We start from the raw sequence: 11,653 nt of genomic DNA on the forward strand, positions 1-11,653 counted from the left end.
AGTGAGCTCGCAGATGAAGTAACAAGCTCATTACCTGCTCCCACAGCCCCCAGGCTGCTCTCATACATTTTTAATTTGTTTACAGGTGGAAAAAAAACAGCTGAAGGAAAATCTAAGAGGCAACTTGATTGTGCGATTTAGCCCATTTCTGATTAGTCTGGAGTGGCACAACTGATTGGTTTCATTTCTACTTTTGAAGCAAAAAGAATTGGGCTTCTTATCCTTAGAAGAGGACTAATTTTTCTGCTTATATTCAACATAATGATAATAAAACTGTGTTAGTTGTAAGCAGTCACTGCATAAATTAAATTTGATGACATAATTTTAATGCTACAAAAGAATTGATTTATTAAAGATGAATTATTCCTCCGCTCTGCTCAGATCATTCAGTTCATATCTCAATCTGAACAACAAGACTAAGAGTCTAAAGCCTGCTAGCAGTTCTGTGATGCTGTACTTAGACACAGCAGTGCTTTAAGCTAACCTTTTTTAGCTGAGGCTAATTGGAACAAGTATTTGGTAATAAACAAAAGTATAGGGATAACAAATAATAAAAAAAAATAAGCATAAGTGCTGCAGGGATGATGTATTTTTGTAGGCCAATGCAGAAGTTAGCACCCTGGTCCCTTCAACAAAAAGCCAATGGGATTTTTTCCATTGGCTTTTGGATTATTGCAGAAGATAAACTCTGTGGTGAACAAATGTTTATGATCAACAAGATAATCCTCACAAATAAAAAACACTTTTATGAATTTTAGGTGTAAATGTGATTGCCAGAAGTAAAAAGCTAACATTAGGCTATAAACAAACTACACCACAGTAGCATGACTTCATCATCACCACCACTAATTAGTAATTCAATCTTGTATTTAAAATCTACAAGTTGTAAAGTTTGAGTTAGAATAGTTTGCAAGAGCGCGAGTACAAACACAACGAGGCTGTAAAGGCGGACGAGTGAGTAGGTCGGTCTCTGTGTTGGGCGTGCTGACGTTTAATGTTGCCAACATTATGTAGTCTCATTTAGCCACGTGTTAGCAACCACCTTTTTTAAGACGGGTAAAAGCTTAAATTCCCGGGTGGGGTACTTACTGATGTATTTTATGTTACATATGTAGAACTGCTGTAAGCTTGTGTTAACCAGCCAGACCACCAAGTCGCTGGATCAAAGTTATTTAAAGTCATCCAGAATGTTTCATGAGAATATATTCAACAGTTGTTGAGATATTTTAGTTTGGACCATAGTGGGGCAAAAGAACATTGCCATCCCTACAACAGTGCCACTCATGGCTAAGAACTCCAACAACAACAACAACTGGAACGTCTCTGCCAAGGGTATCGGATTTTATAGACTTTAATCAGACTTTTCTTGCTGTACCAACTGAAAAATACATTATGAGAATTGCCTGTGCAGATGAATTAGTCACATAGTGCCTGGTTTACACTCGTCTCTGAGGGAATCCACACTGGCAGGGAACCAATCTGTACGAGTAATAGGTCCTGTTTTCACATAAGGGGGAAAAAAATGAAATGAAAGGGGAAAGATTTTTTTTTATTCAGCATTTTGAGAATAAAGTAAAACTCTCAGTATTAGTGACAGGCATAAGAAACGATAAATCAGAAGTGGAGGATTGTTCGCCTTTTTCTGCATTTCGAGGAAAGGTCTAAAAGTTCATAAACACTGTGATAGTTAGTATGAGATCATGCAAAAAAATGACCTTATTTTCAAAATGCAAAATAAAAATAAACCTTCCTCTCCTCATTTTTTCCATTATGCCTGGTCCTAATATTCTTCCATACATCTGACTTTGCACTTTTACACTTCTGAACTGCCATGGACTAAAAAGTGTTATTGTTTGTGACCTGGCTAAGGGTCAACAGTAAATCCATCATAACTGATGACAAGTTTAAAAAGGAGGACATTTATTGTGTCCAGTATAAAGTGAAATATGTCTACAGCGCAGATGGAAGTATGCTATACTGACTCTATTTTTCACCCAGCAGACCCTCAGGAAAGCGTCATATTGCAGACATGTTTGTTCATGTTCACTTCTAAGACTCACTGGCATAGTGTGCAATAAACGGACTAAAATGACTGGTGTCTACTTGTGTTACTGTTACACTACGTTTTAGCATTTACCATTATCCTGTAATTGCGTAATTGTGTGGTGCAAAGTGGCCGCTTGTTAAGTCTGAGAAAATAAGTCAGATGATGTCACAATGATGATCGTGTTCATCACACTGACTTCATCATCGTTACCTCAGCTCGGACTGCAAATTTGAAATAAGAAAGCCTGCGTCAGAAACTGGAGGCGTGGAGAAGGTTTGCCCCCTGGAGTATTTCTTGGCAGGGAGCAGTGACTTCTTACAGACTCTGCTGGTTGCCAGCTTATGCTAAGCTAATTGTCTCCTGGTTCCAGCTTCATATTAAACAAACAGATATAAGAGTGTTATTCTTATCTAAGTCTTGGGTATATTTCCTAAAATATTAGGATATTCAGATCTGATTATTCAAATATAAAAGGAAAGGAAAACAGGATTCAAGTGCAAAGTATGAAAATTGTTAATGTACATTTTTTAGATGTTTCATATCGTGTGTATGTGTGTTGGATTTAGTGGTATCTAGCGGTGTAGTTGCAGACTACAACCCCCTTGCCTCACCCCCTCCCATTGCAATCATGTAGGAGAAACTACGGTGGCCATGAAACTGAAAAGGCCCTATCTAGAGCCAGTGTTTGGTTTGGTTTCCGGGTGCCGAAACATGAGAAGGCCTTCAGACAGCAGTAAGATAAGGAGCTCTGCAGCTCACATGGAAAACCCTGACGACCTGTCCTACTAACAAACTGGATGGTACCAACTTTATCAATTCAAATTGCTAATTGAAAACAACAAGCTGAAAAACAAGTTGAGGCTTGACTCCTAAATGTTACACACTGGACCTTTAAATCTCTTAAATTCCTTTAAGGATATAGTAGAATATATGGTGCATAGAGTAGAAATGTATGTAACGGTTAGGGTCATGTATGTGCATGTCTGGGCTCATGAAACTAGTAACTGGTCTCGACTTGTAGAACTTGTACAGTATGTTAACCAGCCTTCAATCATATCTGTCTGCGCCATCATTCAGATACCATCTAAAGATAGGCACCCTCGACACAAGTCTGATTTCTATTCTACACTCCCAACCTGCATATTCTCTCAAAGTATCTCAACACGCCCACTCACAAGTGTAAACCACAGATCACGGTTGGAGACAAGCTTTTGATAACATCTGCACATCCAAAACTGAACCTAGCCAACAACAGACTGAAACTTGTGGTTTCATGTTCTAGTTAGGCAAGGCTTGTGTTCAACACCTCTGTCATCAGTGTGTAGTAATAAGATCATCCCCCGGCCCGATGCCATACTATCATTATAGTGATGGTTATATGAGAGCTGTTATCAGCTTTACTGTAAACAGCCGTTTTCTTACACGCAGGTTTTGGTTCTTTATACTCTAATGTTTGTTTATTTATTCTTTAGCAATAGAGCAGCTGATATATTTAAAACCTACTTTTTCATGAAGAGTTGGCCAACTTTTACCACTTCTTTAAAGCTTTAAATTCTTATAATCATATGATATGATCAAAGTTATGTTATTTTTAAGGCGGACAAAGTGGTGGAAGAAGTACTCACATCTTCTACTTAAGTAAAAGTAGCAATACCAGTATAAAAGTCCCACATTCATAATTTTACTTATGTAAAAGTACAGAAATATTAGCATCAAACTTTACCAAACATACTCATTATGTTGAATTGCCCTTTCGCAATAATCTGTATTATTTTATTACAGTGTTTATAATTATGAATGCACTAATCTTGTTAATATTGCAGCTGGTAAAGGTTGAGCTAATCTGAGTGATGGGTAGCTCGTGACTCTTGCCGGTGCTGTTTGATGAGCATAGTGTCTGTGCATAAACCTGTACTGGGTGCAACAATGAAGACAGGAGGGTCTGTCCTTCCTTTCACCCAGCATGCAAGGGTTCATCACAGACAGGCTGGAGGATTTGCAGTGTTTCCAAGGGGCTTGTGAAGTCCAGCAGATGGGGCTCTTGAGTGTTAGGCTCTGCAGGCTCATATTCTTATTTTGAAAAACAAAATGTAAAAAAGGGAAGATCTTAACAAATGAGAAGTCATTCATTGCATAAACACTGAAAATGTCTTATATTATTAGTTAGAATATGTAAATGGGGTCCTTAAAATATTAAAACATGATAATGTACCACAGTACACCATCACCACGCACTATGACCTCAATAATATAGTGTAGACTAGAGCGTAGAGCTGTGTGTGTGCATGTGAAGCCCACAGGTACAGGTGTTTCCGACCCTCTGGGTGGTTAGATTGTAACATTAAAAACACCACACATCTTTTTTTTAATTACATCTTTTGTGATTTGAAAATTGTGTTCTATGACATCACGATGTCGGTTTGAATTGGAAGAATAGCCCTACTTTTTGTATGACATTTCCACCCTGCCATGAAACAAATACTGGGGAAATACAGAATACAGTATTAGCATTTAAAAACCTCTGCAAGTTCACGCCTGTGGTCTCCTACAGTCATAGTTGACATCCTTTCAACAGTTTCATTACTAAATGCAATCCTCAGTTCTTTGTGAGAAGACAACTGACAAGACTCCACTCCGGCAAAGCTGCAGACCCCGACGGTGTATTTCCCAGGGTGCTTAAAGCCTGTGCCCCCCAGCTGTGTGGAGTACTCAGTCATGTCTTCAGCCTGAGCCTGCACCTCCAGAGGGTCCCTGTGCTGTAGAAGACGTCCTGCCTTGTTCCTGTGCCAAAGACGCCGCGTCCCAGCGGCCCTCAGGACTACAGACCGGTGGCTCTGACGTCCCACATCATGAAGACCCTGGAGAGGCTCGTCCTGGAGCAGCTAAGGCCTATGGTCAGGCCCTTCACTGATCCGCTACAGTTCGCCTACCAGCCCCGCCTGGGAGTTGAGGACAGCATCATCTACCTGCTGAACAGAGTCGACACTCATCTGGACAAGCCGGCGAGCAATGTGAGAGTCATGTTCTTTGACTTCTCCAGTGCTTTCAATACCATCCGTCCGGCTCTACTGGGTGAGAAGATGGCTGCGATGCAGGTGGAGGCCCCCATCGTGTCCTGGATTGTTGATTACCTGACGGGAAGACCACAGTACGTACACCTACAGAACTGTGTGTCTGACAGGGTGGTCAGCAACACTGGGGCCCCACAGGGGACTCTCTCCCTTCCTCTTCACCCTCTTCACCTCAGACTTCAACTATTGCAGTCCTGCCACCTTCAGAAGTTTTCTGATGACTCAGCAATAGTTGGTTGTATTGAAAAGGGTGATGAGAGTGAATACAGGACTGTGGTGGGCAACTTTGTCACTTGGAGTGAGCTGAACCATCTGCAGCTCAATGTGACAAAAATGAAGGAGCTCATAGTGGATCTGAGGAGGGTGAAAACATCAGTGACCCCTGTTTCCATCCAGGGGGTCCCTGTGGACACTGTTGAGGAATATAAGTACCTGGGGGTGTACTTTAATAATAAGTTGGACTGGACCAGAAACACAGAGGCGGTCTTTTTCCTAAGGAGGCTGAGGTCCTTTAACATCTGCCGGACGATGCTGAGGATGTTCTATGAGTCTGTTGTGGCCAGTACGATCTTCTTCGCTGTCACATGCTGGGGCAGTGGGCTGAAGGTCGCAGGCACCAACAGACTAAACAGACTGATCAGGAGGGCCGGTGATGTCTTGTGGGGGAGGAGCTGGACACCCTGATGACCGTGGCAGAGAGGAGGATGCTGTCCAGTCTTCAGTCCATCTTGGACAATGTCTCACACCCTCTCTGACACACTGGCCCAGCAGAGGAGCACCTTCAGCAGAAGACTCCTCTCACCCAGACGCACCACAGAGCACCACAGGAAATAATTCCTGCCATTAAACTATACAACGCCTCCCTCAGAGAGTCAGACACCGCGCCCCCCCGCCCCCCCTGTAATCTGACTCAAACATGGACAATCATTTTTGCACTTTTTGCACATAAAACTGTACATTTTATCTTTTATATATATAGAGTTATATATATATATTTATATATATGTTCTTAATATATGTTGTTTGTATATCTGGAGTTGTAACGAAAATAATTTCCCCCTGTGATTATTAAAGTATTTCTGACTCTGATTCTGATTCTGATTTACAACTCATCACAGCCTGCAGATGGCGCTGTTTCTCTAGTAGAAACACTCAGGATAGATTGTAGTGCTTAGCACTACGAACTCTGAAGTTTACAGCATACTGCCATGTGCTGTGAAATATATTGACCAGAGGCCCCTAAAAAAACAAAAAAATTCTCATATTTGAGTCAGAATATTTTGCTACAGCATGTGTTCATAATATAAAACAGTATTACAGATAAAAAATGGATGAAGCTGAAAGTACCTTGGTGACGGCAGCTTAGAGTCTATGAGCTGAAGCTGGTTATGGTCAGGGTCACTGGATGTGAGCCCAAATACCTCCAGCTCAGTCTGCATCCAGATTTAGTGTATTTGGGGGCAGTTCCACTGATCATAGCCTGGGACAGAGGCTGCTGGCTATCTGACTGGAAGTGCTGGACATGGCAGAGCTATAAAACACGGACACAATCAAATACTTCTGGCAGCAAGTAAAAAGGCTGTCAAGAGGAAATAGGTAAAAAGCAGAAATAATATTATGTGCATATAATGGTTGTATTGAAGGTAAAAGCTTCCCACGTTGAGTTTTAAATAATTAAAGCTAGTGTTGCTTATTATATATATAATATAAGAAAACTCCTGGAAGTGTTTAAAGTGTGCACAATTCTGTATGAATCTACTTGCAGTAATACTGATATGTAAAATGATGAATGTGAAATGCATGCCTTTCCAAAAAACAAACAAACAAACAAACAAACAAACAAACAAAAAACACAATAAAACACTTCAGTACACACACATAATAAGAGAAAATGAGAGAGAGCTCTCAAAAGTAAAAACGGGGCCTTCTTTCTTTTACACAAAAGGGCAAAACAGCGCCAACAAAATCCCATTTGTGGCCAAAATTATATTGCAGCCGTAGAGATAAGAAGTACCGTAGAGAATGAATGGAAGAAGTTAAGGAGTTAAACTACGCTAATTCTTGGTCCTCGCGCGGAATAAACTGTTCGAGACCAGGCGGAGACAGAGTTTTAATTTCAAGTGGACACTAAGAAAGCACACATATACTCATGCACTGAAGTGTACAATTTTTAGATACTCCTATTTGACTTGACTATTTCTATTTCATGAAAAAAAAACCCCAAAAAAACAGTTAAAACATAACTGCAGAAGAAACATATTTTGCACCATCATTAATGTTGTTAGTAACACCTGTGCTTTTCCTACTTACTTACATTCAAAATGTCTGCTGTGAAATATAGTTGAAAATAAAGAATTTGAATACTTCTTACACCATCTCTTCTTACACCGTCTTCATATTGAAGTAGTCCTGGGAGTGGTTTTTGAGCTAGACTTGGTCCGATGCATGTTAACTTAAAGTGGTTTTCTTCAACTAGTCATCTTATTGTGAGTAGAATTGAAAACCTCTCATAGTTCACGCAACATTGCTGGGATGAAAACATAATGGGTCACGTGGTACTCCCTTACATGTCAGTTTCCGTAGTGTAGTGGTTATCACGTTCGCCTCACACGCGAAAGGTCCCCGGTTCGAAACCGGGCGGAAACAACTTTATGTTTTTTTTGCTTTACACTCTTTTATTTTGCACTGACATATTTTAACTAGCATTCAGCTGCGACATCACTATCGCCCCCTCTGTATTATGTAGATCTGTGTGATGCACTGAATTCTCTCTGCTGGGGTTTTATGAGTGCAGGATTTCATAATAAATTAACAAATCTGTTCTGACAAATATATTGATACAATACATTAAATACATTGGTCTTTTTTATATGTTTTAAATGAAATTGATATCTAGGGCTTTGTGCAAGTGTATACACACACAGAGGTTGGAATATATGGCTATGTTTCCACGAAGATTCACCTGATTAAGTACATGGAGCAGATGTTTAATTGGTGTTGGAAAGTCCTTACCTGATGTCTTCTTGCCTGAAACATATGGTACAATATAAAAAGCTTGTGTTATACTTTTCCTTTTCCTCGTGTGAACACAGTTGCCAGATTTAATTAGAACATTGTTAGCATGTTTAGAGTCTAAATATGTAATACCTCATATATCTTATTTCAGTAGAACCTTGGTTCTCATTTTTACTATACAGGAAGAACATAGCCACATACAGTAGCCTACTTGTCTAATCACCTTATATTGTATTAGTTTTCTGTTGTTGTATGTTATGGGATGGACACTCAGGAATGATGGTTTATTAAAGAAGCTAAACAAGCATACTGTATGCATGAATGTTCTCAGTAAGTATCAGCAAGGGTGATCTTGTGTCAAGTTTATGGCTTACCAAATGAAAGGGTTGAATGTTCTCAACAATAATCTGACATTTGATGTTCTTTGTGTCCATAATAATGTTCTGCCCTGAAGGTGGAGCAAGAGGAAAGGAGAGGGGGGCATCAAAAATGCCATCCTCTAGGAACCGTCAACATCCACATAAACTTTAAATGAGCAGGTCAATATTAATTGAGATATCTTACTCTGTAGTGTAATCAATGACAGAGATAATCACACCTTCAACATCCTTTACTCATTTGTGCCCAAAGACTAGCCTGTACTTAGTATGATAGGGAAAAATGCCATATTTCTTCTGATTGGTCTAAAGTCTTAAATCTGGTATGGACATAATTTGGGCAAGTATCTAACAGTACAACTTGAAAATTTTAGATGACATAAAAAATCCTAGTTTTAACAACAGCCAAAGTCAGTTATTTTTTTAATGTAGAATAACACAAAGTTTTCCATATAAAATATTTTTACCAGCTGCAGTCTTAGGGAAGTTACTCATCTTACTCTTCTCGTTACTCTCCTACAGTTGGGATGACATTGACCTACTTACTTAATGAGAAGAGCAATCACGTTGATCATTATTTTGCTTTACCCTAACCCTAACCTTAACCCTATCATACTTTCTAATAGTTTTAATAACATAATCTTAACTCACGGTCCACATTCTAGCTTTTTCTAAAGCTTTCAGTCACATCTCCCAGTTTCTGTCAGCCAGTGCAGTTTGTTTAGTTGTCATAAGATAGCATAGCTATAGATTGTAGTTGATCCATTCAATCCATTACCCATAATGGGGCAAGATTTCTTTTGTTTAAGCAGTCTCCGTGACGTCACCTATATGTTTCTGCAGAGCCATTGTGAAGTGTGGTAACTCTGACTGTCAACACAAATGGGCATAGACGTGGGCCGTGGATGGAGCTTAGGTGGGCTGAATGAAGCCTGGTTCCTGAAACCAGCCACCAGTGACGGCACCCACCTGTCACTGAAAGCAGCCATGCTAAGGGCATGGCTGCATAACTTGCATAACTTGAAGCCTTAAAGGTCCAGTCTGTAAGATTTAGTAGCATCTAGTGGTGTAGTCGCACCTTAGTTGCCTCACCCTCCCTTTCCAAGCGTGAGAAAGAAACTACAGTGGCCGTGAAATGGACATAAAATGCAAACGGCACTATCTACAGCCAGTGTTTCGTTTGTTCGTTCTGGGCTACTGTAGATACACGGTGGTTCAACATGGCCGACTCCATGGAAGGTGACTTGCTGAGTATGTAGATATAAAAAGCTCATTCTAAGGTAACAGTAAACACAACGATTCTTATTTTCACTAATAAAAACATACCTATGAGTATTTTCAATAGTTTATTTCTGTCAATAGATTCTCCTAAATGTCACACACTGGACTTTTAATATAACTTAAAGTGGTGAGTTACATAGCCTACAGTTATAAAACACATTATAAAAGATCACCCCCATATGGTTGTCATGCACCGGAAAATTAGCTATAGAGACCAAAACATTTTTGTACCAGGCTGTAAACATGTTGATTTCTCCTGTAAAGTTAATATGGGGCATTCCGCAGATTGACTTACCTCAAGTGGCTGTTTGTGGAACTGCAGCGAGGAAGGTTGCTGCTTTCACATAACTGCATAAACACGAGTCTACAGCTAACACAAAGTACAGCTGAGGATGATGAGAATGCCATTAGTTTTTCAAGTACTAGACAAAATTTTGATCTGATGATGGCGCTAGATGAAAAATCTAGATATGGGATCACTAAAGGATTCATTCTCTGGGCACCAAAATTTTGTGGCAATCCATTAAATATTTGCTGAGATATTTCAGTCTAGTCCAAAAGGGTTGACAAAGCGACCAACAGTGCCATCCCTAGAGCCACACTGCTGCCAGGACTGTATTCGCTGTTGAGGCACAAACATTTAGCATCAGTAGTACTTGTGGTGATGGTCGTAGTATTTTATTGTCGTGGGTTTCAGGGAGATATTTTAATCTCTTGCAAGGGTCTAAATTCTGTTAAGAGGCTTTTCCAAGGAAACATTCTGAGAGAAACACTTTATACTTGCTTTTCAAATCCCAGACTGTAGTTTAGCAATGAGTAGCTGCTCCGGGGCCTGACATTTGTAAGTGTGCCTGCCAGCAGCCAGGTTCTGACATGTCATTTTCATTGGCACAGGCTTTATGTGGGCACAGCCATCAAAGCGTGGCATTAGAGTGTCCTGAGGGATCAGCTTTGCTCCAGTGATTTCTCATTCACATGAGGGCTGAAGCCAGGCTTCATGGACACTGGTTCACTACGTCTGATGTGTGTTCCACTTCCAACTGCCTGGCATGGAGGCACTTACTCATGCTTCACTGGTAAATTACACAGGAGCGTGTCGCCCCTCATCGTCTACCTAAAGTCAGGTCTGCACATTGAAAGCTGCTCCAGAGGTTTATGAATTTAATAGATTCTGATTGGAACTGCTTGAAATGTCTAGGTGTTAGTGGGGTGTTACCACTGAGCGTGCTTGGGGCAGCTTACATGAACCTAGCCTTCTCTCTTAGTTCAATTAATTGAACCATTTGCATTAAATGCCCAAAGATCTCTGTCCTTTTATTTCATGCTAATGCAGGACTGGGAACATAATCCAAATCAACTGTTGGAAACAACCCGAAAACACAAGGTTTTATTAGTGGACAAAGCAATCTGAATAGAAGTTGATTCAGGCAGGTGTTTATACTTCATATGAACCACCATTACTAAATTACAAAAACCAGTATAGTCATTTTTAACACTACAAATGTATGGGGTCACGTGATGACGCCGAGCAAGATGGCTGCTTAGGCTGGAGGCTGCGGCACCTCTAGTTTATATTTTGTGTGAATATATAGGCATTCGCAATTTATTACATTGTTTTTTTTTCTCACAAGTTGCCAATTATAAGCTTCTCCCACTACCGATAAGCCAAATCCCCGGAAAAACAGAAATGCGTCTCAACAACAGCAAAGCGCCAGGGCTACAGCTACCTCAAAAGCTACCCACGCCTCTCCTGTATCGCCAGCGCGGGAAGTTGCGGATGAGTCCATCTCCACTGCTAAAATACAGGGGCTTCTTCAGAAACTATCAGACGAACAAGCCAAAGCCTCTTTGCAGACATCCGC

At 40.4% G+C, this 11,653-nt stretch overlaps 1 non-coding gene across 1 annotated transcript; it reads left to right on the top strand.

Moving 5' to 3' along the window:
• Positions 1-7,691: 7,691 nt before the first annotated feature.
• trnav-cac (transfer RNA valine (anticodon CAC)) lies at positions 7,692-7,764 on the top strand. The gene has a single exon. It is a non-coding gene; the product is annotated as a tRNA-Val (tRNA).
• The last annotated feature ends 3,889 nt before the right edge of the window (positions 7,765-11,653 follow it).

The sequence above is a fragment of the Dicentrarchus labrax genome, unplaced genomic scaffold, assembly GCF_905237075.1.
Source record: "Dicentrarchus labrax unplaced genomic scaffold, dlabrax2021, whole genome shotgun sequence".
NCBI lineage: Eukaryota > Metazoa > Chordata > Actinopteri > Moronidae > Dicentrarchus > Dicentrarchus labrax.